This window comes from Heterocephalus glaber, unplaced genomic scaffold (assembly GCF_053883595.1).
Source record: "Heterocephalus glaber isolate CG9 unplaced genomic scaffold, H.glaber_assembly_v1.0 deba00001608, whole genome shotgun sequence".
NCBI lineage: Eukaryota > Metazoa > Chordata > Mammalia > Rodentia > Bathyergidae > Heterocephalus > Heterocephalus glaber.
The window spans coordinates 13,912,973-13,923,804 of NW_028258379.1; the positions used below are offsets into that span (position 1 = coordinate 13,912,973).

Below are 10,832 nucleotides of genomic sequence, written 5' to 3' on the forward strand. Positions count from 1 at the left end.
GTAGAAGTCAAAGGGAAGAGAAGGGGCCTACAACATAGCTCCAGTTCCCTCCTCTTCCCCAGTACCCTCACCTGCTACTTGTTAGACCCAGCAAGAGAGAACCAACCAGAGACCGATATTAAATCCACACAGGAGTTTATTACTGGCTGGGACCTGAGCCAAGTAGGACTCGAGTCTCGACTGGGGGGAGACAAACATGTTTTATACACCTTTGAGGCCAACAGTTTCTAGGCCCCCTATGGGATAGAACTAGCAAAGCAAGCGAAAGGTGCAGAAGTGGAACATCCTGCTGTTAGAACATTTGTAAAACAATAGTTGATTAATTGTTATTTCTAAAGAGACTTTCTAAGGGGAGGAGGTTTTTAAGCTTCCTCCTTCTGAGTTCATCTAAAGGGCAGACAGGTGGGTCAAGCAGCAATATGGAGTCTGTCTTGCTAACTAGGGTCCTTCACTACTGGCACAAGCTAACATGGTCCCCTGAGTACCCCCAAAGTGGGCAAAGTGCCTGGCATGTTGTCAGCACTCAGGTTGCTGAGGAATGATGAGGAGTTAGTGTTTTTGGTCACCAGCTCTCAGGTAACATTTCCACAATGTGGAAGGCTCAGTCACAGAGCTAAGGCTGCTCTAGAAGCAAATGCTGTAGGTGTTTGATTTTGTAAGTTAACCAGTCCACACATCCAGGTGCCAAATTAATTCAGCCACAATTGCTATTTCCTCCTCAGGCTTTGGGATTTGGAAGCCCCTGGTCACAGCACCATTCATCTTCCAAAAGTTTCTTCACATTCAACTAGTTCATCGATTGTGCGCAGCAAATCTTCAAACAAAGGCCTTCCCTCTGGTTTCTCCTGCCAACATGTCAGCATCACCTCATACACATGTTTGGACGCCAGCTTTGGCCCGTAGAGTCGGTGACCTCATGTAACCATGCTTACCACTTCATAATTGGTGTTTTTCTCAAAGGGCATTCTGCCTTTTGTGTATACTTCCCACATTAAAACACCAAAGGACCAGACATCTGATTTGCTGCTAAAACGGCTATAATTAAACACTTCAGGCAAACACCACGTCACAGGGAATTTAGCACCAGAAGAACTTGTGTACTGATCATCCAGGACATACCTGGCCATTCCAAAATCAGACACTTTCACAACACCTGCCTCGTTCACTAGACAATTTCTTGCAGCCAGGTCTTGGTGGATGGAGCTGTTTCTCTCCAAGTACTCCATCCCTTCACACATGTCCTGACACATGCTCAACAGCATATCTCTGCTGAAGAGGCCTTTTCTCTGCCGGAGGAAATTCAGAAGGCAGCCCCATTCTATGAACTCAGTAATGATGTAAATTGGTTTCTCCTGAGTGCATACCATAGCTGTAACCAGCTTCGGGTGGGTCAGCTTCATGAACACTTTAGCTTCTTCTATAAAGTCCTCCTTGCACATGGCACCTTCTCTGATCACTTTGATGGCTACTTTGTAATGGGCTCGCCACTTGCCAAGTCTCACCACTCCAAACAGCCCACTCCACAACTCACTCATAAAGATCAGCTCCAAAGGGTTAATCTCCCACTTCTCATAGCTAAAGCCTGCAGTAGTTGGCGCATTCTTCCCCTTTGTACTAACAGGATACCACAGCCTTGTGACAAGTCCTGCTGCACTGTACTTATGATATTCAATAATCTCAGGAACTGAACTAAAAACATGCTTTTCGGCTAGATAATACTTCTCTGGAGATGTCGTTGTTTCCTTTATATGATAATGCCTGAAACTTGATGAACCTTCCCCTCCAAACTTTGTATAAAGGAGACTGTATATAAGCCTGGTTGACTGGAGTCCCTTACCATAAAACCACCTTCTTTATCTTCAATTCTGAGGAGTTGCTCTCCCTTGCTTCTATCTGTATTTCTGCAATACCATTCATATTGATCTAAGTTGTTGGATTTCTTTCCTGTCACATAATTACCTGGGATATAGCCTTCAGTCCCATTCTTAACCCTGGCTCTCCACCAATGAATATGATTCTTTTCCAGTATGATATACTCCTGGCCCCTCTCTAATCTGAGATCATGTGCTTCTGTGGCTTGGAAGTCATACATTGCTATAACTATTTCTTCACTATTATGCTCTTCTTCAAGAGGAACTGGTGGGGGAGGCCTTCTTTGTTTCTGGTGCTGGGGGTAGTGCCTTTTTTTATACTACTACTCTCAAAAAGATTGTATTTTTCACATCCAGGTGCTAGGTTTTCTGTTTGTCTGCAACACTGATAACTTCCATCTGCCCAGAATTTAGGATGATATTTAATCATAATATTATTGTTGTTCTTTAGTTCTTCTTTTAATTTCTTCACCCAGCAGTCCCTGCTTTGTGCTCTAGGTGCGAAAACGTAAAGTGTGTTAGCATTATGGATATTTATTTTGACAAGGAATGATGGCATCATCATTCTTCACTACTTCCACACACTGGATTCGGGAAATATAAATAAACCCCTTTCTGTATTTTTTCTCTGCTCGACCTTCATAGTAGGTTAACATGGACTTTGTAAGTACAAAAAGTCTGTCTTTGTAGTTTAGGGGTGATGTCATCTTTTTCTGCTGTGACCTTTGAATAAGAATCTCTTCTAGAATAGTGTTAAAATTCATCTCAGTCTTCTGATCACTGTTTCTCCTGCCATCAAAGATCCCAGTATCCCCGTGTTCCTGCTGAATCAGTCTTCAAAGATGCATCATTCCATTTCACTCATCAGAAATCATCAATGTCTCCCTGGCACTTTCTCTCCATAAAAAAGGATTCCAACACAAGAAAGAGGTCAGGAGGGCCGGGGATGTAGCTCAGCAGTGCAGCGCCTCTGGGGCAAGTGGGAGGCAGTTCATAGAGGTTTCAGTCCTTAGTCGGCCAACTCCAAGGCAGGGACAACAAACAGGCATGGCAGAGCAGAAACAACATGGCACACACAAGGCAGCAAAGGTAACAAGACCTATAACTGCTTATTTTTAAAACATATTCTTGCAATAAAATTACTGGGATTCTGTAGTATACATACTAGGAATGATCAGTCCTACAATATCTGAATGATTGGATGTAATTGCCCTATTTTGCATTGTACCTTTGCCACCTGGATACAATATGAGTATGTATATACGTGTGTGTGTCTGGAATCCCTTTATTTTTACACATTTTATGAGATATAGAGAGTATCTCAAGGCCAGGGATTTAGCTCAGTGGTTCCAGCACCTGCCTTGCAAGCGGAAGGACCCCAGTTCGAGCCCTGGTACCAAAAATAATCAAAAACAAAAAAAAAAATCTGCAAACATTTTGGGCCGGGGATTTAGCTCAGTGGTTCTGCCACCTGTCTTGCAAGGGCAAGCTCCCAAGTTCTATCCCCGGTACAAAAAAACATCTCACTGGATGGCTTTTGTTGTTGTTATAATAATGTTGAATATTATCCCCTCCTCTTTTTTTTGGTGCTGGGGATTAAATTTAAGGCTTCATGAACGCTAAGCTCGTGCTATACTACTGAGCTACATCCCCAGCCCATATTTTCCCTTCTTACTGGGAAAATATTTTTGTCACTTTAAAACTCCCTATCCCATTCTTTACTCATCTATTTCATATTGGCTTATAGCAGCATTTCATTATTAAGGAAATAAATCCTTATTAACATTGGCCACTCTATCAGTTTGTTATTTGCCATTTGAATTCTACGAGCTGTATTTTGTTAGGTTCCAGAAGATGGAGTTGATGGTAGAAACATTCTGAGAAGTGGAAAGTGTAGGCTCAGAGACTTGGTGATGGAAATACTCAAGTGTGTTCAAATATACTTAGTCCACAGTAGAACATACATATAAATAAAATAACACAGTGGTAAAACTACAAAGATAGGAGCATCTAGGACATGAAAAACCAAATAAGCACTAATACAACTGTAGTAGGGGACCTCAACACCCCTCTATCACAAATAGACAGATCAACTAGAAAAAAAATTAACAATGAAATTCTAGAACTGAACCAAGCTATTGAACAAATGGACTTAATAGATGTTTACAGAGTGTTCCTCCCCACAAAATCAGAATACACATTCTTTTCAGTTGCACACAGGTCATTCTCAAAAATAGATCACATGCTAGCTCATAGGACATATCTAAGTAAATGTAAAAGAATCGAAGTTATCCCCTGTATATTATCAGACCACAGTACAATACAATTGGAGATCAATAACATAAGAAACCACAAAACTCCCACAAACACAGGGAAATTGAACAACACCCTCCTGAACAACCAATGGGTCACAGAGGAAATTAAAGAAGAAATTAGACAGTTTCTACAAGTAAATGATAATGCCAGTACAACATACAGGAAACTGTGGGACAAAATGAAAGCAGTTCTATGCGGGAAATTCATAGCAGTGAATGCCATATTAGGACAACAGAGAGAACTCAGTTAAATAACCTAATGCAGAACCTAAAGCTCCTAGAAAAAGAAGAGCATAACCAACCCAAAGCTCGTACAAGAAAGGAAATTATAAAGATCAGAGCAGAAATCAATGCAATGGAGACTAAGAAAACAATACAAAAAAATCAATGAATCAAAGAGTTGGTTTTTTGAAAGAATAAATAAAATTGATAAACCTTTAGCCAACCTTATCAAAAAAGGGAAAGAAAAGGCTCAAATCTATGCAATTAAGAATGAAAAAGGGGAAGTCACAACAAATCCAGCAGAAATCCAGAGAATCATTAATACCTAATTTGAGAACCTGTACTCTAATAAAATGGAAAACACAGAAGAAATGGACAGATTCCTAGATACATAAGAATTGCCAAAATTAAATGAAGAAGATATAGAAATTCTAAACCCCAATAACAATGAGTGAAATTGAAAATGTAATAAAAACGTACCAACAAAGAAAAGCCCAGGTCCTGATGGGTTCACTGCTGAATTCTACAAGACATTTAAAGAAGAACTATTGCCATTACTCTTTAAACTCATCAAGGAAATTGAAAGGGAAGCAAGGCTTCCAAATTCATTCCTGGAAGCAAGTGTTACTTTGATTCCAAAACCAGGGAAAGACCGAACCCAAAAAAGAGAACTACAGACAAATCTCCCTAATGAACATAGATGCAAAAATCCTCAACAAGATACTGGCAAACAGAATACAGAGTGTCATCAAGAAGATCATACACCCTGACCAAGTCGGATTTATCCCAGGGATGCAAGGATGGTTCAACATACATAAATCAATAAATGTAATAAACTATATTAACAGAGTTAAGGACAAAAACCCCATGATCATCTCAATAGATGCAGAAAAAGCATCTGACAAAATCCAACACCCATTCATGATACAAATGCTGCAGAAAATTGGAATAGAAGGCCTTTATCTCAACCTGATTAAGGCTATCTATGAAAAACCAACAGCCAACATCATACTAAATGGTCAAAACCTGAAAACTTTCACACTAAAATCAGGAACAAGACAAGGATGCCCACTATCACCACTCCTGTTCAGTATCGTTCTGGAAACATTAGCCATAGCAATTAGAAAAGAGAAAGAAATAAAAGGAATAAAGATAGGAAAGGAAGAAGTGAAACTGTTATTATTTGCTGATGATATGATACTTTACATAGAAGACCCAAAAACCTCAGTCAAAAGTCTTCTAGACTTAATGGACAGATTCAGTAGAGTAGCTGGATACAAGGTCAACACTCAAAAAACAATAGCCTTCTTATACACAAATAGCAGACCCATTGAGAGAGGAATTCGGGAAATAACTCCTTTTACAATAGCATCTAAAAAAAATGAAATATCTAGGAATCAACCTAACAAAGGAAGCAAAAGACCTCTACACTGAAAACTATAGCATTCTGAAGAAGGAGATCAAGGAGGATATAAGAAAATGGAAAGATATCCCTTGTTCCTGGGTAGGAAGAACCAATATAGTGAAAATGGACATACTTCCAAAACTACTATATAGATTCAATGCAATGCCAATTGAAAGTCCAACAATATACTTCACAGAACTAGAGAAAACAATCCAAAAATTCATTTGAAAGCAGAAAAAACCTAGAATAGCAAAAGGAATTCTAGGCAACAGAGACATGGCTGGGGGTATCACAATACCCAACTTGAAGCTATACTACAAAGCTACTGTGATAAAAACAGCATGGTACTGGCAAAGAAACAGACCCGAAGATCAGTGGAATAGATTAGAAGATGCAGAAACAACTCCAGACATACTCAGCCACCTCATCTTTGACAAAGGAGCCAATCACCATCACTGGAGGAAAGATAGCCTATTTAATAAATGGTGTTGGAAAAACTGGATTTCAACCTGTCAGAGATTAACACTAGACCCATACCTATCACTGTGCACTAAACTAAGATCAAAGTGGATTAAAGATCTAAATATTAAGTCAGAAACACTAAACTTGCTGGAAGATAAGTTAGGTAGAACTCTTGATGACACTGGCATAGGAAAAGACTTTATGAACAAATCTTCAGTAGCACGGGAGCTAGCACAAAGAATCAACAACTGGGATATCATCGTATTAAAAAGCTTCTGGACTGCAAGAGAAACCACCATCAGAGCTAAGAGACAACCTACAATGTGGGAAGAAATATTTAGCAGCTGTAGCTCAGACAAAGGTCTACTATCAAGAATATATAAAGAACTGAAAAAAATCAGACCCCCCCCCAAATTCAAAGACCCAATTCAAAAGCGGGCATCCGAAATGAACAGACATTTCTCAGACAAAGAAGTAAAAACAGCAAATAAATATATGAAAAAATGTTCAACATCATTGGTCATTCGAGAGATGCAGATGAAAACAACACTGAGATTCCACCTCATCCCAGAAAGCATGGCTGCTATCAAGAAATCAACCAATAACAAATGCTGGTGGGGGTGTGGAGAGAAAGGAACCCTTCTCCATTGTTGGGAATGTAGATTGGTGCAACCACTGTGGAAATCAGTATGGAGATACCTCAAAGAACTAGGACTACAGGTCCCATTTGACTCAGCTATTCCCCTACTGGGAATCTTCCTCAAAGAATTAAAAGAATCATACCACAGCAATATGTGCACCCATGTTCATAGCAGCACAGTTTGTAATAGCGAAAGCTTGGGAACAGCCCAAGTGCCCATCAACTGGAAACTGGATAAAGAAGATATGGCTTTTTTATAAAATGGAGTACTACTCAGCCATTAAGAACAAGAAACTAGAGACATTTATAGCTAAATGGATGCACATTGAGGCCATACTCTTAAGTGAAATAAATATGACACACGTGTAAATACCGAATAGTTTCTCTAGTGTGAGAAATTGAAAGTGTAAATAAGGATGAAAATGATTAAAATGAATAACTGATAATTTGAAATAAGAAAAGGTCCAAGGGTTTGAGGATGGTGGGAGGGGAAGGGGAAAGGAAGTAAGGGAAAGGAAAAATTATGAGAAAAAAAAAATGGAAACAAACTGTGTAAATAAGGAAGGGTGGACGGGGTGAAGGGCACACAGGTAATGGGAGAAAAAATAAGATACATCATGTTCTGGTACAAACACCCAATGATAAATGTAAATGTATTTTATACCTAAAATGTACCAATAAATATATATAAGTAAGTAAGTAAGTAAATAAATAAATGACAGGAGCATCTAGTTGATAGGTGGCCTTAAATGTATTTAATTGGACAAGCATGGTAATGACTTAAAGTTTTGTAATAGAGTTCGGTTTAAACACTTTACAGGACCCTATATTTCTTGATACTTTCTTGTCAGACCCAAGAGATGTAAAGAAGGAGGATTTCTTTCCTTCCTGGCAGAGCTTTCCTTCTGCACAGCCCCTCAAGGCCCATTCTGCATTGACATGGAGATGGGGCAATCACTAACCGAGCTCATGGAAATGATGATCACCCTTATGAAACAATACTAGTGTGGCAGAATCAGTGAGGGTGCACTTATCTGGCCTGACACATCTGTCCTAAATTATATCCTAGAAAACTAGTGAGTGTAGCCCCTGGTAATTTTGATCTCCACAATGGGTCAGTTGAAGTTTTCCAGATGGACTCTAACTAGGTACCTTCATGACGCAGACACAAATAGGTTTTAGTCATTGTTTCCAGTTTCTCCCCCTTAGTTGAAGCATAGCCTTGCAGACAAACCATTGCCTCAACACTAGATGAGGTCCTTTTAGAAAAGTAATCCTTACCTAGGGTAATCCCTCTAGCTCCACAGCAGCCAAAGAACCCATTCAAATTAAATGCTAAATGGCTGGTCTTACAACGTGTCTTGTGCTTACCATGCCCAGTTCTCTGGCCTAGTGTACCAATGTGCTCTCAAATCCCAATTCACAAAATTTATGCAAACTTTCCATTTACCCTGGCCAAGGGTCCTATTTATAGTCCTTTTGAACCTAAGAGCCAGTCTCTTTAAGTTAAATTCTCACCACTCAAAATAATTAAAGGCTTCCCCATGCATTTGCCCCTGACTTCCTTTCATCCAAAATTAGTTTTAAAAAATCATGCACTTCAATATTGTAAAAGTATATTTAATGATATGAATAAGAATTATATTCCAGTAGAACAATCATTTCATAGTACTCTACCAGGAGAGAAAGATCTGAAACACCATAACGTATAACCAGGAGATTTTTGCCTATTGGAACAGACATTTACAGAGGGAATCTCTCCAACTGCACAAGGAAGGCACATTCCAGGTCTTGTTGACCAACCCTTGTGCTTTCAAGTTTAAAGGAATTGATTCCTGGATACCTGTATCCCTTGTAAAGAAAACATCAGCTGCTAATTGAATCTGTCCTGTTGATGGATTAAAACAAATTTTCTAGGAGTTGAGGCACATGGTATATATATATATATGTGTGTGTGTGTGTGTGTGTGTGTGTGTGTGTGTGTGTGTTAGATTTCCCATGATGACTAGACTGGGCCTATATACCCTTTTCTTGTTTCTAGCTTTATTTTGTTCTCTTTTTCCCTTCAAGAACAATATCCTAGTCTGCATTTCCCAGTCCATCACTAAAGGGAGAAACTTACAGATTGTTGGATCTGCTACTGCAAACACTGATCAGTCTGTGACTTTAGTGACTCCCTAATTCAACCTGTAACAAATTTCACTAATATTCTAGGTCTCACCACCTATACAAATTCTACCTCTGGAACCTCCTTTAAAGTAATCTTTCTCATCTACCCTGAACTTCTTTTTTGGGGGGGAGTACCAGGGATTGAATTTGGGAATTTGAGCTTGTGAGGCAGGTGGCAGAACCAATGAGCTAAATCCTCGGCCCCCTACCCTGAACTTCTGTCCTCTGCTTTACTTTCTTACAGCAATAGTCTCCACATTGGGCCCCAAGACTATTAAATAAACCACTCCCTCTAAACCATTCCTTGTGTCTCCCTACTAGAAATAAAAAATTATTGGGACTGATTTCAAGAGAAAGGGCTACTAACAACATTTATTAAAATAACTGACCCCAGGCTTAATTCTACCCTACACAAAAACTCACAGATGGAAAAATTATTCTTTTATCGGTTATTTTTACTACTGTGGGCAAGACATTTCATCATAGGCCTCCAAATGCTTAGACATTTGGGTAGCCAGGTGTGGTAGTGCTAGCCTATAATCCCAGCACTCGGGAGGCTGAGGCAAGAGAATCACCACAAGCTGAAGGCCAGCCAGGGCTACATAATGAATTCAAGGCTGGCCTGAACCACATAGTGAGATCCTGTCTCAAAAATAAAGCATTTGGGTAACAGGAGATAAATGTGGATTAGGACATGCAGTAGTCCCTTTTATGTTAATATAGCAATGTACATGGGTCTGGATATTTTATTTTAAAAAATAAGATTAAAATTCAAATATATGGCACTAGCTCTGCTGAGGGCCTCCCTGGCTGTATCACATCATGGCAGAAGATACTGTGTGGGAGCATAAATGGACTAGTATTTAGCAATGAGAATGAATAATCTACAAATACACTGAACAATACTGATGATTCTCACAAGTGTAGCACTGAGTGAAAGAAAACAGGCACTACAGAAAGCATACTGCATGATTTATTCCCATAAAGTGTAATGAAAAATTAACCTGGAGTTTTTTGTTGTTTTTTTTGGTACCAGGGATGGAACTCAGGTCCTTGTGCTTGCACAGCAGGTGGTGAAACCACTGAGCTAAATCCCCGTCCCTAACCTGGGTATTTGAATCAGGACAAAGTATTGCATTGGTTTGATATGCATAGCACACTCCCCACCCCGGACTATCTGCTAAAAAGCCTTGCTCTTCAGGGTGACACTACTGGGAGATGGTGGGACCTTTGAGAGATGGGGCTTACTGGCAGGTCCTTGGTCATTGAAGCTGTGACCTTGAAGGGGATTGTAGAACCCCAGTATTTCAGTCTCTTCCTTCTTTCTGGCTTGTGATGTGTGCTCTGACAGGCCACACCATGACCATCTGGTACACTTAGCAGAGGCCTAAAAAAACAGGGCTGCCCAAACCGAGTGTGGCAACATACACCTGTATTCCCAGTTATTTGAGAGTTTGAGACAGGAGGATGGCAGGTTTGAGGCTAGCCTGGGCAACTGATCAAGTACCTGTCTCAAAAAATAAAGAGCTGGTTATGTAGTGAAGGAAAGAAGGAAGGAAGGGAAGGAGGGGAAGAAAGGAAGGAGGGGAAAAAGGGAGGGTGGGAGGGAAAGAGAGAGAAACAGAGGAAGCAGTCCAATCTTGGACTGGGGCCCTCCAGAACAGTGAGCTAAATAATCTTTGTGCTTGGTTACATGGAAAGGCATATATATATTTATGTTGGGCTTATGAAAATTCACTGAACTGTAT

At 39.9% G+C, this 10,832-nt stretch overlaps 1 pseudogene; it reads right to left on the bottom strand.

The window, feature by feature from the left end:
• Window positions 1-529: 529 nt before the first annotated feature.
• On the bottom strand, window positions 530-2,655 carry LOC101712309 (tyrosine-protein kinase Tec pseudogene; annotated as a pseudogene).
• Between the last annotated feature and the right edge of the window lie 8,177 nt (window positions 2,656-10,832).